Source organism: Ceratotherium simum, chromosome 21 (assembly GCF_057802395.1).
Source record: "Ceratotherium simum simum isolate JZ-2026a chromosome 21, ASM5780239v1, whole genome shotgun sequence".
In the NCBI taxonomy this organism is placed as follows: domain Eukaryota; kingdom Metazoa; phylum Chordata; class Mammalia; order Perissodactyla; family Rhinocerotidae; genus Ceratotherium; species Ceratotherium simum.
This window is the reverse complement of record NC_141920.1, coordinates 45,695,278-45,708,412: the sequence shown is the minus strand read 5'-3', so window position 1 is coordinate 45,708,412 and position 13,135 is coordinate 45,695,278. Positions and strand designations below refer to the sequence as shown.

Below are 13,135 nucleotides of genomic sequence, written 5' to 3'. Positions count from 1 at the left end.
GCCCAAGAAAGCAGCAGCCTGTACCCCAGGAATTCATAGCAGTTTTTTGGATTACACGCATACATGGCTCCAAGACCAGCGATAGCATGCTTAGTTCCAAAATGAACAAACAATTTAATGAATAAAAAAAGAACTAAAGGGAAAATATGTACTCAAACTCTGAAAGCTCCAGGAAACCTCTTCTTTCTTTTGATGGAGAAAGGACTTCCTGCTTTCAAACGATGGCTAAGTGGTTTGACAATGGCCAGCCCACGTGGTAAATAGGTATTCTAGATCCCCAGAGGATTTGGTCACAAATACGAAGTCACTCTGGACTATTTGTGGAGTCCATTAATTCCATCTCTGATGGAGCTTGCTTGATATGTGAACACCAAAAGCACGCAAGCAACCTCAGAAACATCCACTATGGACCCCTCTTCCACACTGATCTCTTTTCTTCGGTAAAGGAGAGAAATTAGGGAACACAAAGTTGGAGATGTAAAAAGTCAGTGCACACCATCATCCCCCACTGAGCTGCCTGGCCCAACAAGTGGGGATGTTCAGTGGGCAGATGCTCTGGTGTGGCCGAGCGCTCAGACCAAAGCCCCATGGAATTTAAGCCCAAGACTGGGATGTGGTGAAGTTGGCCCCGACCCTGGCCAAGTCAGGGCCAGAGACTTGATTAATTGTAAGGATCCTTTTGCTTCTAAATCATCCTTGGAGTTCACCTGGGTGGAGCTGGCAAGGTCTGCAGGCTGGAGCTGGGGGCAAGGAGAGGCTGAGAAGGCTGGGAGATGAACCCACTGCTTGGGTAAAAGCAGCAGATTTACTGCCCCAACTTTGTGCGGAAGTTGTCCTGCTCACAACTTTGTGCAGAGAACACTCAGGCTTTCTCTCAGGAAGACTCCCCCGGGCCTTCAATCTGGCCCCCGGGCCTTGCCAGGTAGTACAGGCAAAAACAAGCCATCCAAGGGCTCTGAAACAAACGTGTTTCTGAAAAGGAAACCGAACATTTCACTAGGGACACCCTGAGCTTTGCCTCCTTGGGTCATATAAGAACCCATCCGGCTGTCCCTCTTTCAGACTTTCTTCCTTGTCCCTGACACAGAGTCGACTCCTCTAAAATAGGAGATAGGAAATAGGAATAGAGACCAAGGGCAGAGCAAGCTGGACAAGTCAAGCAGGGGCTCAGGGGCGCCGCAGTCAACACAGGACAGTAGAAATGTGAGCCCTCTGCGCTTCGTGCTACAGAAGGTCACTGCACCACAGTGGGTTGGTGTTAGAAACGGCCTTACGATGCATTTAGTCCCATACCACATTTCAATACCCTCCATATCAGGGCACATATAAATGTAGCTCAGAACAGAGAGAGTCTCAGTTTCTAAAAGGAGACATCATCTTGTTTTTCACTAAGAGACAAATCCCTGGGTCACCAGGCTCAGCACTTTCTATAAAAGGTTCTAACACAAAAGGGCTCAAGGATATTCCATATATGCGGTCTTCTAGACCAGAGAGAAGAGCCGTCTGACAGTCTAGGATGGACGGCCTCTTCCTTCAATCACGAGACGTGTTCTTTTACAACTTTCCAGCACGGGAGGCCCCTCTGCATTGTTCTGCTCCGCTGGCTTATAGTGTCTCACAGAGATTCAGGATACAAATTCTAGAACAGGACTGTCTAAGTTCTGAATCCCAACTCTGCTATTCCTGGGTGTGTGGTCTGGGCAAGTTTCTCCACCTCCCTCTCTGGGCTCTATCTTCTCATCTGTAAAATAAGAAAAACAATATCTACACCATAGGGTTGATATAAGGATTAAATGAATTAATACATATAATTTTGTAATAAGTCAGTGGAGATCCCAATGAAGATTAGATATTAATAGTCTTTAATTTAAAATAAAAATAGATAGCAACTGGGAGCAAAAGAATTTTATATATTGTTAAAAAAACTAAAAGGGAAAAAAAGCAAAGATGCTTTGGGGAGCCTGGGACCCATGTTTTTAGAAGCTGCATGCTGCAGTGACTAAAGACAGAGGAAGAGAATGGCAAAAATTAGGTTTACTGTATAATGACCAAGATCTTGAAGTGATGGAGGCTAGGGGTCTAATGTTGTCTAACAGCTGCACCTAGCCCTTGGGTCTCCCAGCTGCTGGCTACCATATCAAGTACCCTAAGTAATTTTCCATGCCCCAACTGCAGCCACAGTTTCATGTTGGGACAAAAATCACAAACAAATCAAGCACGCTGAGGCCATTTTCTTTCCCATTTCCCGGGGGGTGACAGCTCATGTATATCCAGGGAAACAGCGAGGGAGAGCCCCAGGCCAGCTGCCACTCCATCTTACTTTGCCTGTAAAAGTCAGACATCTGCTATATGAGCTCTCTCATCGCCCCAGTTGGTCTGCACACTATCTGGAAAGGTTAATGACATTTGTTTCTTTCTCACTTGGAAATTCAGGCTCAGGTCCAGTCTTAAGGTTTCCATTTAAATGCAGAGTTATATTTCCCCTGCAGGAAAGAGCAGCTGGATCAGGAGGGTATAAATGTCTTACTTCACATAAATAAAAGGAGATTGGCCTTGAATAAAAAAGAGTGAACTATAAAAGTGTTTTATATTAAAAGAAAACCCACAAAATTTTCCTTGGTTGCCTCCTCTTTGAAAATTAGTTGCTTCTCCATTTTAGAACTTCAGACTGAGTCCCTATTGTCTGATGAATTAGCAAGTAGCAATATGGCTTGTCAGGAACTCAGAGAACCAGGAATAAAGACACCTCCACGTTACTGCAGCCTACTATGATCTGACAAAACACCCCAGCTCTATCTGGATCTAGGGTAGGCAGGGGAAAGGGGTGAGGGAAAGGAGATGATAGAGAGTACGTTGGGTCAAGCCACACCATACTAAATGCTGTGGAGTTCATCTGTTCTTACCCAGCGTCACCACATGCAAAATCATGACTACCAGTGGTCTGTGGTGCTCCTAGGAGCCAACTGTAAATTCACGACAACTGTCGTTGACATGAGATGGACAGAGCTGTCCAGGACTCAGGTGTTACTGTATCCGAGGTCCTAGAAGGAGCAATCAGGGCTTTCACCACAAGTGATACCAACAGGAGTAGTGGCTCCATAAGAGAGTTGGCTGGGCTGCTCAGTGAGGTTGAGCAGGGCTCTCAGTGACAAAAGCTGCCCGGAAAAGTGGCCGGTGAGTAACAGATGGCTGACCAAACTTTTAATTAAAAAAATAAAATCAGGCGATGTATTTCAGTGACCCTATCAAGTTTCTGGATCTGACACACCATGGTAGACTGCAGAATATGTTGGATACTACACTGCCTATTCTCTCAAAACAAACTCTCCTAATTTCTCATGACCAGTTTATACTCATTTGTACAGTCAGGACCCTTCTACATTGCTCAACACAAAAATCCCAGTGTCTTTCCTGATTTATCTCATTCTATCACCCCCCTTTCCAATTCATTAGCAAATCCTCTTGGATGTCACCTCCAAAAATATTCTCAATCCAACAACCACTTCTCACTATCTTTACTGCCCAGAATTCAACTCATGCCTCATCGTAGACTCCCCAACTGGTTTCCCTGCCACCATCTTGTCACCACAGGGTACCTTTTTCCTCGGAGTAGTTGCAGTGCATTTCCCAAAGTATGAATCAGATAACATTACTCTACAGCTTACAACTCTCCAATGGCTTCCCATTGTACCCAAATCCCCACCATGATCTGCCCCCACCAAACAGGGTGTCCTGTCTGAACACCCACTACTCTTTCCACCTGGAAAGAGCCCCCAGATCTTCCTATGGAGGGATGCCTTCCTGATTGGGGATACTGTCCCTGACCACCCTCCCTAAAGCTGCTCCTCCCCCTTCCCCACCAGTTATCCTCCATCCCAATGCCCAATGGATTTGCTTCAAGGACTTTTTTTTGTACTATTATTTGATCATTTATTGGTTTCCACACTCTTTGCCTGTGTTTATGAGCTCAAGGAGGGCAGGACCTTTCCTATCTTGTTCACCTCTGTGTGCCCTGTGCCTGCACACAATAGGCACTGAATGGAAATCCACATAACACTGGTAATTCTATTTCATGACTGTGTCTCAAGTTCTGCCCAAAGAGTTTCCACTGTTTCAATCCACCTTGCCTTTGGGGTACCTAGTGGCAAGTTGTGACATTCATCCATGTATCATCTAACCCCCCAGGCACCCGTCAAATAGCTCCTAAGCATGTTTGAGCCAGGCTGTAGGGTACTCTATCTCTGTGAACTCTATCTCTGATCCATATATCAATCCTCCACTCCCCCAGTGTCAAGGGTATCATATCAGTTAGTCAGTCATTTATCAAAGATCCACTGAGCGCTTACCATACGCGGGCGATACTCTTGTTGCTGCGGATCCAGTGGGAAACGGGTGGAGACGGGCTGGGCTCTCAGGGAGCTCACAGCCTAGCACCAGGATTGTCTCCTGGCAGGAAAGAGATTCCCTACACTCTGTACCTCCTCCTGCATTTCCTTGTTGCTGGGGGTGGGGGTGGTCACCGCACACGCCTCTTCCCGTTGCCCACAGTGCTGCTGCTTTCTCACTCCAGTTTGTAAGGTTAGCAGACCCGCATTTACAGTCTCCCTGGAGCAGCGGCTGTCCGTCTGCTTGGATGACATGTTCCCTCTACTCAGAGAGACTCAACTGTTCAAAACAGCGCCTGGAACTGGAATCTTCGTTTTCGACAGTGCCGTTTTCTTCATGGAGTGGAATTTAGTAGTCTTTTCTCACTCCATTAAACTATCAATTCTTGCAGAATTTCCTGCCCTGGAAACCCTTTATAAATCAGTATCTCTCCTCCCACCTGCTCTCTGGGACCCCCACCTTGCTTTACTTTTCTTCACAGTATTGACCACCACCTGGCACAGTGGATTATTACCCTGGCTTTAAATTCACAGATGACGATACGAAGAGACAAACCACCTTTAATTAACATGACTGTGCAAAGACAGGCTTGTGATTTTAAATCCGAGTAGCCTCAGGCCTCAGGTGCTTGCTCTGGCTCATGGCATGGACACTGACCACAGCTGCTCAGACCCAAAGCAAGAAATCTGGTCTGCTCTGTCACAGCCCATGCAGTGCCCTGTGAATGGGGGTGACAAGAGGCAAGACCGGGGGCTCTCTGGTGGACACCTGGCTGAAGGCAGCAGCCTCCTTTGTCTGCTGTATGTGCACTCTCATGTCTTGCTAACATTCTATGTTCTCTTTACCACAGGAATCTTTCTAGTGACTTCGCCTGGGGTGGAGCTGGAAGGCCAGGACTGGATTTCTTCACCTCCTCTCGTTTCGCCTGTAGGATCTGCCTTTGAATAAAGGGCAGTTGTGGAGGTGAGGGGTCTCTGTGCCACATGCTGGGTGCCTGCGCCCCTCTGGCAGCTTTTAGGGAGCTCAGAAGAGGATGTGCAGGGCCCGAGCTGCTAGAGGTACATTCAGCAGACACCACACACACATCCTAGCTGGGGGTGAGAGAGGCACCTAACGGCTCACCTTTCTCTTTTCACCCGATCATCCCCTTCGGCTTACTGGGTGAGGCGGGTTTTGGTGATGGACGGCGCTGAGCTGTGAAGGAATGGCGAGGATGGCTGCAACATGGAGGGAGCTGCTGTATAAGGCCTCTGTTCTGAATCGACTTTGAGCTGGGCTTGAGAGAGAACTGACCATTTCTGTGTGGCTGGCTGGACCCCTCAGCCTTAAAAGCCTCCCAACTTAACTGGTTCTGTGACAGACATGTTATTTAATCTCTCGGAGCCTCAGTTTCTTCTGTAAAGACAAGGTCCTTCTCAGAGGGTAATGTGAGGATCAAACAAGTTACTATACGTAAGGCTGTGAGAACAGCGCCTGGCGTGGGGCAAGACCTAGACATGTGCTTGTTAACGAGAAACCAGAAACAAAAGAAGCATCTGCAGCCAGACAGGGTTCTGTCTTCACGACAGTCACTCTTCACCCCCAGGTTCAGCTACTTGTCGGGGGAGAGGGCCTGGCTGCAAGAGGAGGTAGACTGGGGGACGCTGCGTCCTCTTGGGCGTTGTGTCCTCTTGATCATGAAAAGAAATGTCATTTGTGCCCAAAAGAGAACTCTCTTCTTGGGGTGGTGCTCAGATGCAATGGCGGAAGGTTCTGGGCTCCTTGTACATTCAGAGTCTTCGCCAGCCCTGAGGACAGCCTTTCCAAGGACATAGATGGTGACTTGAAATTCCATCCCCTTTGCTCATTTTCAAGGAGCAACGTGAGACTTACTTACATGGAAGGAAAGTTCATCCCCAGCTGCCAGAGACTCCTGCTCTCCTCCTCACATTTCTAGAAGGATGCATCTCAGATCTCAGTGATGCCGTATCCATGTTTGTCGGACGGAGGAAAGTGACCTCTTCATTTCCTCCCCCACCATTCAAGAGTGCCGTTTCTGAGTATCTCTCTTGTAAACCCAAAGCTAAGAAACAAGACTAATAAACCATTTCCGTGACCACTTTAAGTCATTTCTAACAGCCCTACTCCCTATGGATTTGGAAATGGAAATGAATTGGACAGAATAACTTAGAGGGGTTGGTCGAGTGTAATGGTTTAGAGAATGCCCTGACAATGCAATAAGAGGATAAAAACCCCAATTAAAAAATGGGCAAAGATTTGAATAGACTTTCCACCAAAAAAAAAAAAATGTACGGATGACAAGTAAGCATGTGAAAAGATGCTCAACATCATAACTGGTTAGGGAAATGCAAATTAAAACCACAACGAGGTGCTGCTCATACTCACTAGAACGGACAAAATTAAAAGAAAACAAAACAAAACTGATAATACCAAGTGCTGGTGATGACGCAGAGCAGTTGGAATCTCACATATTGTTAACGGGAATACAAAACAGTTCAGCCACTTTGAAAACAGTTGGCAGTTTCTTACAGAAATCTTACTCACCGTACAATGCAGCAATCCCATGCCCGTATAATTTACCCAAAAGAAATAAAAGCATATGTCCACATAAAGGCCTGTAACAGATCTGCGCATTTTACTGTTTGTGCTACACCAGCCCAGGGAAAGCAGCCATCGAGGAAGCACACGATACTGCACGGGCTTTGTCTTGTAGTCATTTACCTGTATGATAACCAGGGACCAAAAGCTGTGTATTTGGGGTGGAATTGATCACATTCTTTGCTCTGGGGAGGAGGAAATGGGTGGGTCGTTCTTGATTAACCTAAGCCAGTTGAGTAACTCTAGCTTCTTTTCCACAGTGATTGGCTTAGGGATGGCCAGGTGACCTTAGCTGGCCCAATCAGATTTTCGTTTGATGATGCCAGGTGGGGGATAAAGGGTGGGGTTGGTGGAGAGACATTCTCTTTTTCTTTCCTGGTCAGCGTGGTATGTGCACATGAGGCCTAAAACTGCTACAGCCATTTTTTTGCCATGAAGGAAAACTATTCTGAGGAAGGAGTCATTGGAGGTTAATGACAAAAGAATCACAGAAAATGGGGCTGGGGCCCTGATCAAACCATGCCTGATGTCCATTTTCTTCCATATTTTTCAGAGACACTAATAAATTCCCTTCACGTAAGAAGCCAGTTAGAGTTGGGGTTTTTTGTTACCTGAAACTGAAAGCCTCTTAACTAATCTAGACGTGGGTCTGAGAACGGATCTGATTTCTGGAGATCATTTCAAGGAGGCAGAACAAACCAGAAACAAGTGCTGTGAGCCAAAGTGAAAGCTGACAAGATATCTGAGATGAGGAGGCAGAGGCCATTCAGATGGAGCAGCGCAGAGCGGGGCGGCTGACCTTAATGGAGCTCCGGGCCAGGAACAACAGTGTCGTCAGGGGAAGCTCAGGCGTGGGGCCCTGTCAGGACCTGGCCTTGCGGGGGCAGGGGAGAGTGGCCAGGGAGAGAGACTCCCAGGGGGCAGTGCGGGAGGCAGCCTCAGGCAGACAGCCAGTTAGAGGCCTGGGGCATCAAGCGGGGGACTGCCTGGGCCAACTGCCTGAGGACAGCTGCTCTTGCTCAAGGCCAAGCTTGGTCCAAGACTCTGAGCAGAGCTGAGCCTGCAGATGGGCTCAAGCAGGTGCAGCTGCACCTCTGACCCAGTTGGTCTGGGCTAGGGCTGGGGACCTGCCTTCTACAAGGCTTTCCTGAGGCAGGTGGCCCGCAGACGACACTGGGAGAAACTCCATTTTACTGGAATGTGATAGAATCCAGCGACGCCCCAGCTGGACCTGAGCCTGGCCTTGGTCTACTCCTATACCACACATTCTCCCCTCCTGCTCCTCACGGGATCAAGTGCTAAATCATCTTGCTTCCTGAGCGAGACCTGCCCCTGCACCTGCCCTCGGTTTCTTCACGGATGGCTGCTGCTCACCTCCCTCTGGACGGTGGGCCTCCAGCGCCCATTTTTGGGTTTGGCAACTAGTGGTGTGTGGTTTTTGGCCTCGCCAGTCCTTGGTCCCCAGCCTCTTGGATGCTTCTCAGAATTGGAACATGATAGGTGATGTGCTGGGTTCTGTCTGGGGAACAAGAGGCCAGGACTAAGCTAGGTGGTCTGGGGGTCTCTCGCTGTGTTTATTAGCCGGAATCCTCCATCTGTTTGGTGGAAGTGAAAGCCAGCAGGGGGCGACGCCATCTGATCATGAGAGAAGTTTCTAGCTGAGCACTGGTTGGGTGAGTCGTTCCATCATCCCTCTCTGGTCACCACCATGTGCTGATGTGCCCATTCTTTGCATTTCCTCCAGCTCCTACACTCGAAACATCTAACGAATACCTAAAAGCTAAGGCTAATCCTAAGAATGCAATAATATCTGGAGACTTTTAAATCATAGGTTGTCCATGCGGAAAAAGAAGGGATTGTACACTCAGCAGGTGTGGGCCCAAATCCACGTGAATCCACCGCACGGTAGCCCCTCCTGCCCCCAGGGACCTGTCTCCTTGTCTGTAAATGAGGATAATACTATCTCCAAACTCAGTGGGTATATTTCTACCAGTATTCATAAAGCGTCTAGTGCAGTGCCAGCACAATGGAGAAGCTTAACAAATGGTAGATGGATTGTGGGTTTTTTTTTTAAATATATAATTTCTATCTAGTTTTCTTATTTTTTCCATTTCTCTGCTGAAATTACCCATCTATTCATTTATTCTTCCCCTCTTTCTCTATTTGCTATAGATGTTTTAAATTCTTTTCTGTTAATTCATGAGGCTGGCTTCTGCTGCTGTGTTTCCTTATGATTATGAGTCTTATTCCTGCCTCTTCACAGGTTTTGTAATTTATTATTGCATCCTGGAAATTAAGTATAGAAGAAGAGTGAGAATTGAAGAATACTGTTCTTTTTTTCTCCGGAAATTTCAAGTTCTGCTATTACCTGTTGGCCCAAGCGAGGAGGTGATGATTCGGACGTCAGCCAGGGTTCCTTTGACAGGGACTGGGCAGCGGCTGACCTCTGGGCAGCCCAGCCCCCACACCCAGCTCCTGAGCAAGGGCTAGTCTCCTGGTTCTCCCCAGGATTTGATCTGGGATCCCGGGTAAGCTCTTTGGACTCCTCAATTTCAGGTATTGAGAGAACGTGGGAGATGGGGCAGATGGGATGATTTCTTTCTGCTTTTCAGTCTTGCCTTCACTTCCGTTTTTCTCAGCAAATTTGGGATGCGGTGGAAAGAACTGCAGTGTTGAACAAATTCTCAGTGTACTTGATAACATTCCCACTGCATCCCACCCATCTCCACCACTGCCTGCGGCTCGGCTGGCTTCCTCTCACCCTGTGAGGTTCTGCGTCTCGGGCAGCCTCTGCTCTCCCTGCATGCAGACCTGCCAGGTCACTCCTTACTTACCAAGGGCTCCTCTCTCTGGAAATCAGCTCATCAAGCCTTTCTTGTCTCCATTGTTCTTTGATAGTCCCATATATAAGAATGTTTTCACATTATCCAGATTTTTTTTGGTGCTCCCGTGGGAGCTAAGGTCTTCTGTGTCCTAATTGGAAGCAGAAAGTGCCTTGCATGGTAGCCATTATTTTTCACATTAGAGGAAATTACCTAAATGCAAGATGTCCTGGCCCTGAACCCTTAATAGTCAGCCTAGTACTAATGCTTGTGTTTCATCCAAGGGAGGTGGAGGTGGGACCCACCGCGTAGCTTATTTTTAAAAACTTAGTCTTGAGTCTGTAGCAAATGCTCTATGGGCCCCACTCACGTCTCCCCACTTTTGCCATTTCAGGTCCTTCCAAAGGCCAGCTCCTACGTCTCCTCGCTTGGAGGCTTTCTCTGCGCCCCAAGTCCATCCTACCTATGCCCGGCAAGCTGGAATGTCGGGGAATTCACGGGCTTCAGGTGCAGTCCTTGACCAAGAGCTGGTGGAGGTCACTGGATCAAGACCCCAGCCCCCTTCCCCTTGTGTGAGGTAACGTGGGGGCCCGTGTTCTGCTCCACCTCCCAGTTCCCCCAGAAGAAGTGAATCCCAGCTGCCCCAGTGGTAGCTTGCGTGCTAACACACTTTCCTTGGCCGCTTTCTCTTCCCTGTCTCACTCCCCCACTCCCCGGCTGGCATGTCTTGGGATCACCCTTTTAATAAACTACTTGAACTTGAATTGTTGCTTAGATTCTCCTTCTGGGGAAACCAATCAAAGGCAGGTTTCAATTGAGGTGTGTAACCTCTGGGTGTTGCTCGGGTTTGTGTAAAGGGACCAGCATGGACAGGGTATTTGATGAAAGGCAAACCCAGCCAAGATCAGATGGACCTCGCCAGAGCACATCAGGCACATTTGGAAGCTGCCAGGAGTACTGGTGTCGGAGCTCTTCATTATAAACCGGAGCCATCTGCCGGCCCGTAATAACCGGAATACGCAAGTCCTAATCTGGGATGCAGTCGAACTGTTTACTCTCTGTTTGTGGTTATGTCTTTGAAGCTTAACATGCGCTGGATGGAGGATTTAAATGCATAAGTACATTGTTTTACAGAACTGGCATGAAGTTCTTTCAATACAATATGTGAAACTTAATAAGCTGCATCAGAGTATGGTATCTGCTCTTTGTTTTTATTTTTTTTTGTTTTTCAGTAAAGAAAACTTGTAGGGCCACAGTGCTGTAAACGTCTTGCGGGGACGCCAAGAATCACTAGATGAGCCACTTTCTAAGAAGCAATTTCCTTCTTCTCCCGTAAAACTCCCCAAAGTACCTTAGGTGAACACCAAAGCCTGGGTATGCTTGGAAACTGCAAATACAGCAGACATTTAATTACATCGAATTCATCAAAACCCTAATTGAGACAGGAACTCAAACCTTACGGCTTAATTACTTTAATTTCAGATGGGTAACAGACTTGGTCACGAGCAGCCCTTCACGCTGGAACACATTAGAGAGAGGCCCACGGGCACTCGGTGGTGATTCTCCCAGCCAGAGGAAAGTGCGGAGCAACATAAATAACAATGCTGAGTGAGACCTGTGATTGGATTTATTAATCAGTTCAATTCCCAACACCCACCTTCTGCGGTAACATTACACTGCACCGGCTACACCACCCTGGGAGGGCTTCTCAAGATTTAAGGCAGCGTTCATTACTTACCCATCTTTCTTTTCCACCCACTGATCAGACAGCACAGAGGTAAGGACCGGTCCTCCGAGACCGTTCTGTCAACATCTCCTCATTTCGATTTTCACTTAGAAGACTTCCTTGGCCTTCCCTTCTCTCCCCACTGGGCATCCTGCAGCTGTTCCACTAGTTAGCGAGTGAGTTCCACCAACTGTTTGGTCAAATGATCACAGTGACCTAGGGTGGAATTTGGAGACGAGGATCCCAGGGATCATTATTCTTCTGAGAGCTGATAACTGTGTCTCACTTTATCGAGCATTTACCGTGTGGGCCCGGTGCTGTTTAACGCTGAACATGTTACGTTTCATCCTGACAGCGATGTTAGGAGGTTAGTGCACTTATACCCACTCCATAGATGAGAAAGCTGAGGCTGAGAGAGGTGAAGGACCTCCCCCAAGGCTCCCCAGCCAGCATATGGCAGCTTCAGGATTCCAGCCCAGGCCAGTCTGATTCCCAGGCTCATGTTCTTTCCAAAACACCATTTTGCTCCCTCTGCAAAGACTTCAGGGATTCTACAAAGCCCTGAAAGAGAGAGCTGGATGGACTTGGAACTCTCCGAGTGGGCACAGGACAAGGAAAGACAGAAGGCAGGGCTGGCCCCAGAATCATCACGTGGGCTACTTCTAATATCATCGTGGTGAGTACCTCTCACCACGATCATTCAGGGTTGTGAGATGAGCTTGACAAAGACCTTCCAGAGGAGGTAAAGTGACTGATACCAGCACTTGCTGAAGTTCAGGAAGCAATTTGTCTTTTATGCAGCTGTTCTAACCAAGCCAGTGATTAATCACATTACTAATAAATTATGAAACCCAAAAGCATTCAAGCCACTTCATATGTAATTAGCTGCATGGCATTTACAAGACGCTTCCCAGTCATCTGTTTCATTTCTTTACATCATTTCTCCCTCTTTGGGGTTGCTTTTGCATCAGGCTTCAGGTACAAATGACTAATGAACTAATGACAACACTAATAACGGCCAGGCTAATAATCATACTGCTAATGGTGACAATAATAATTAAGAGAGTGCCAACAGCAACAGGCTCTTCTGCAGGATGTGACTGTTCATCTCCGGAAGGCAATGAGAAGGCACCCAACACAGACGAGAGCCTGGGAAGTGCAAATGGTGCCCAAGGCAAAGATAGTCATTTGTTTTTTGGTATTAACCACATTTATAGGAGATCTAAAAAACACCATATCGTGGGTCCACAAAATCTAAGAATGAGATAATGGACCAAAACGGTGAGAAAAAAGAAAATGTTCAGTCTAGCAAGTGGGGCAGAACTCAATCACCATGTATGGACGCAGCTATCCAAGAGCCTCTTCTCAGAAGTAACCGTCCACCTGTGGGCTCTGGAGCCGATTCCTGATGAGACCAAGGTGTCTCTCTGCCTGTCACCCAGAAGCTACAAACCCACCAGGCAACCCAGACAAATCAATTGGCATGAAGGTGATGGAGGTAAAAAGCGGGCAGTGGAGAACAGCTGTGGCGTGCCAGAGTGCATCCTGCATGAGAGACTCTCTAGGCGGCCTTAGAGAGACGGGCAGCATCGGGCGCCCCTGG

The 13,135-nt window shown here is 47.6% G+C and overlaps 1 protein-coding gene across 1 annotated transcript in view; it reads right to left on the bottom strand.

Moving 5' to 3' along the window:
* SLC24A3 (solute carrier family 24 member 3) overlaps nucleotides 1-13,135 on the bottom strand; it is a 471,543-nt gene that overhangs the window by 109,881 nt on the left and 348,527 nt on the right. The window lies entirely within an intron of this gene.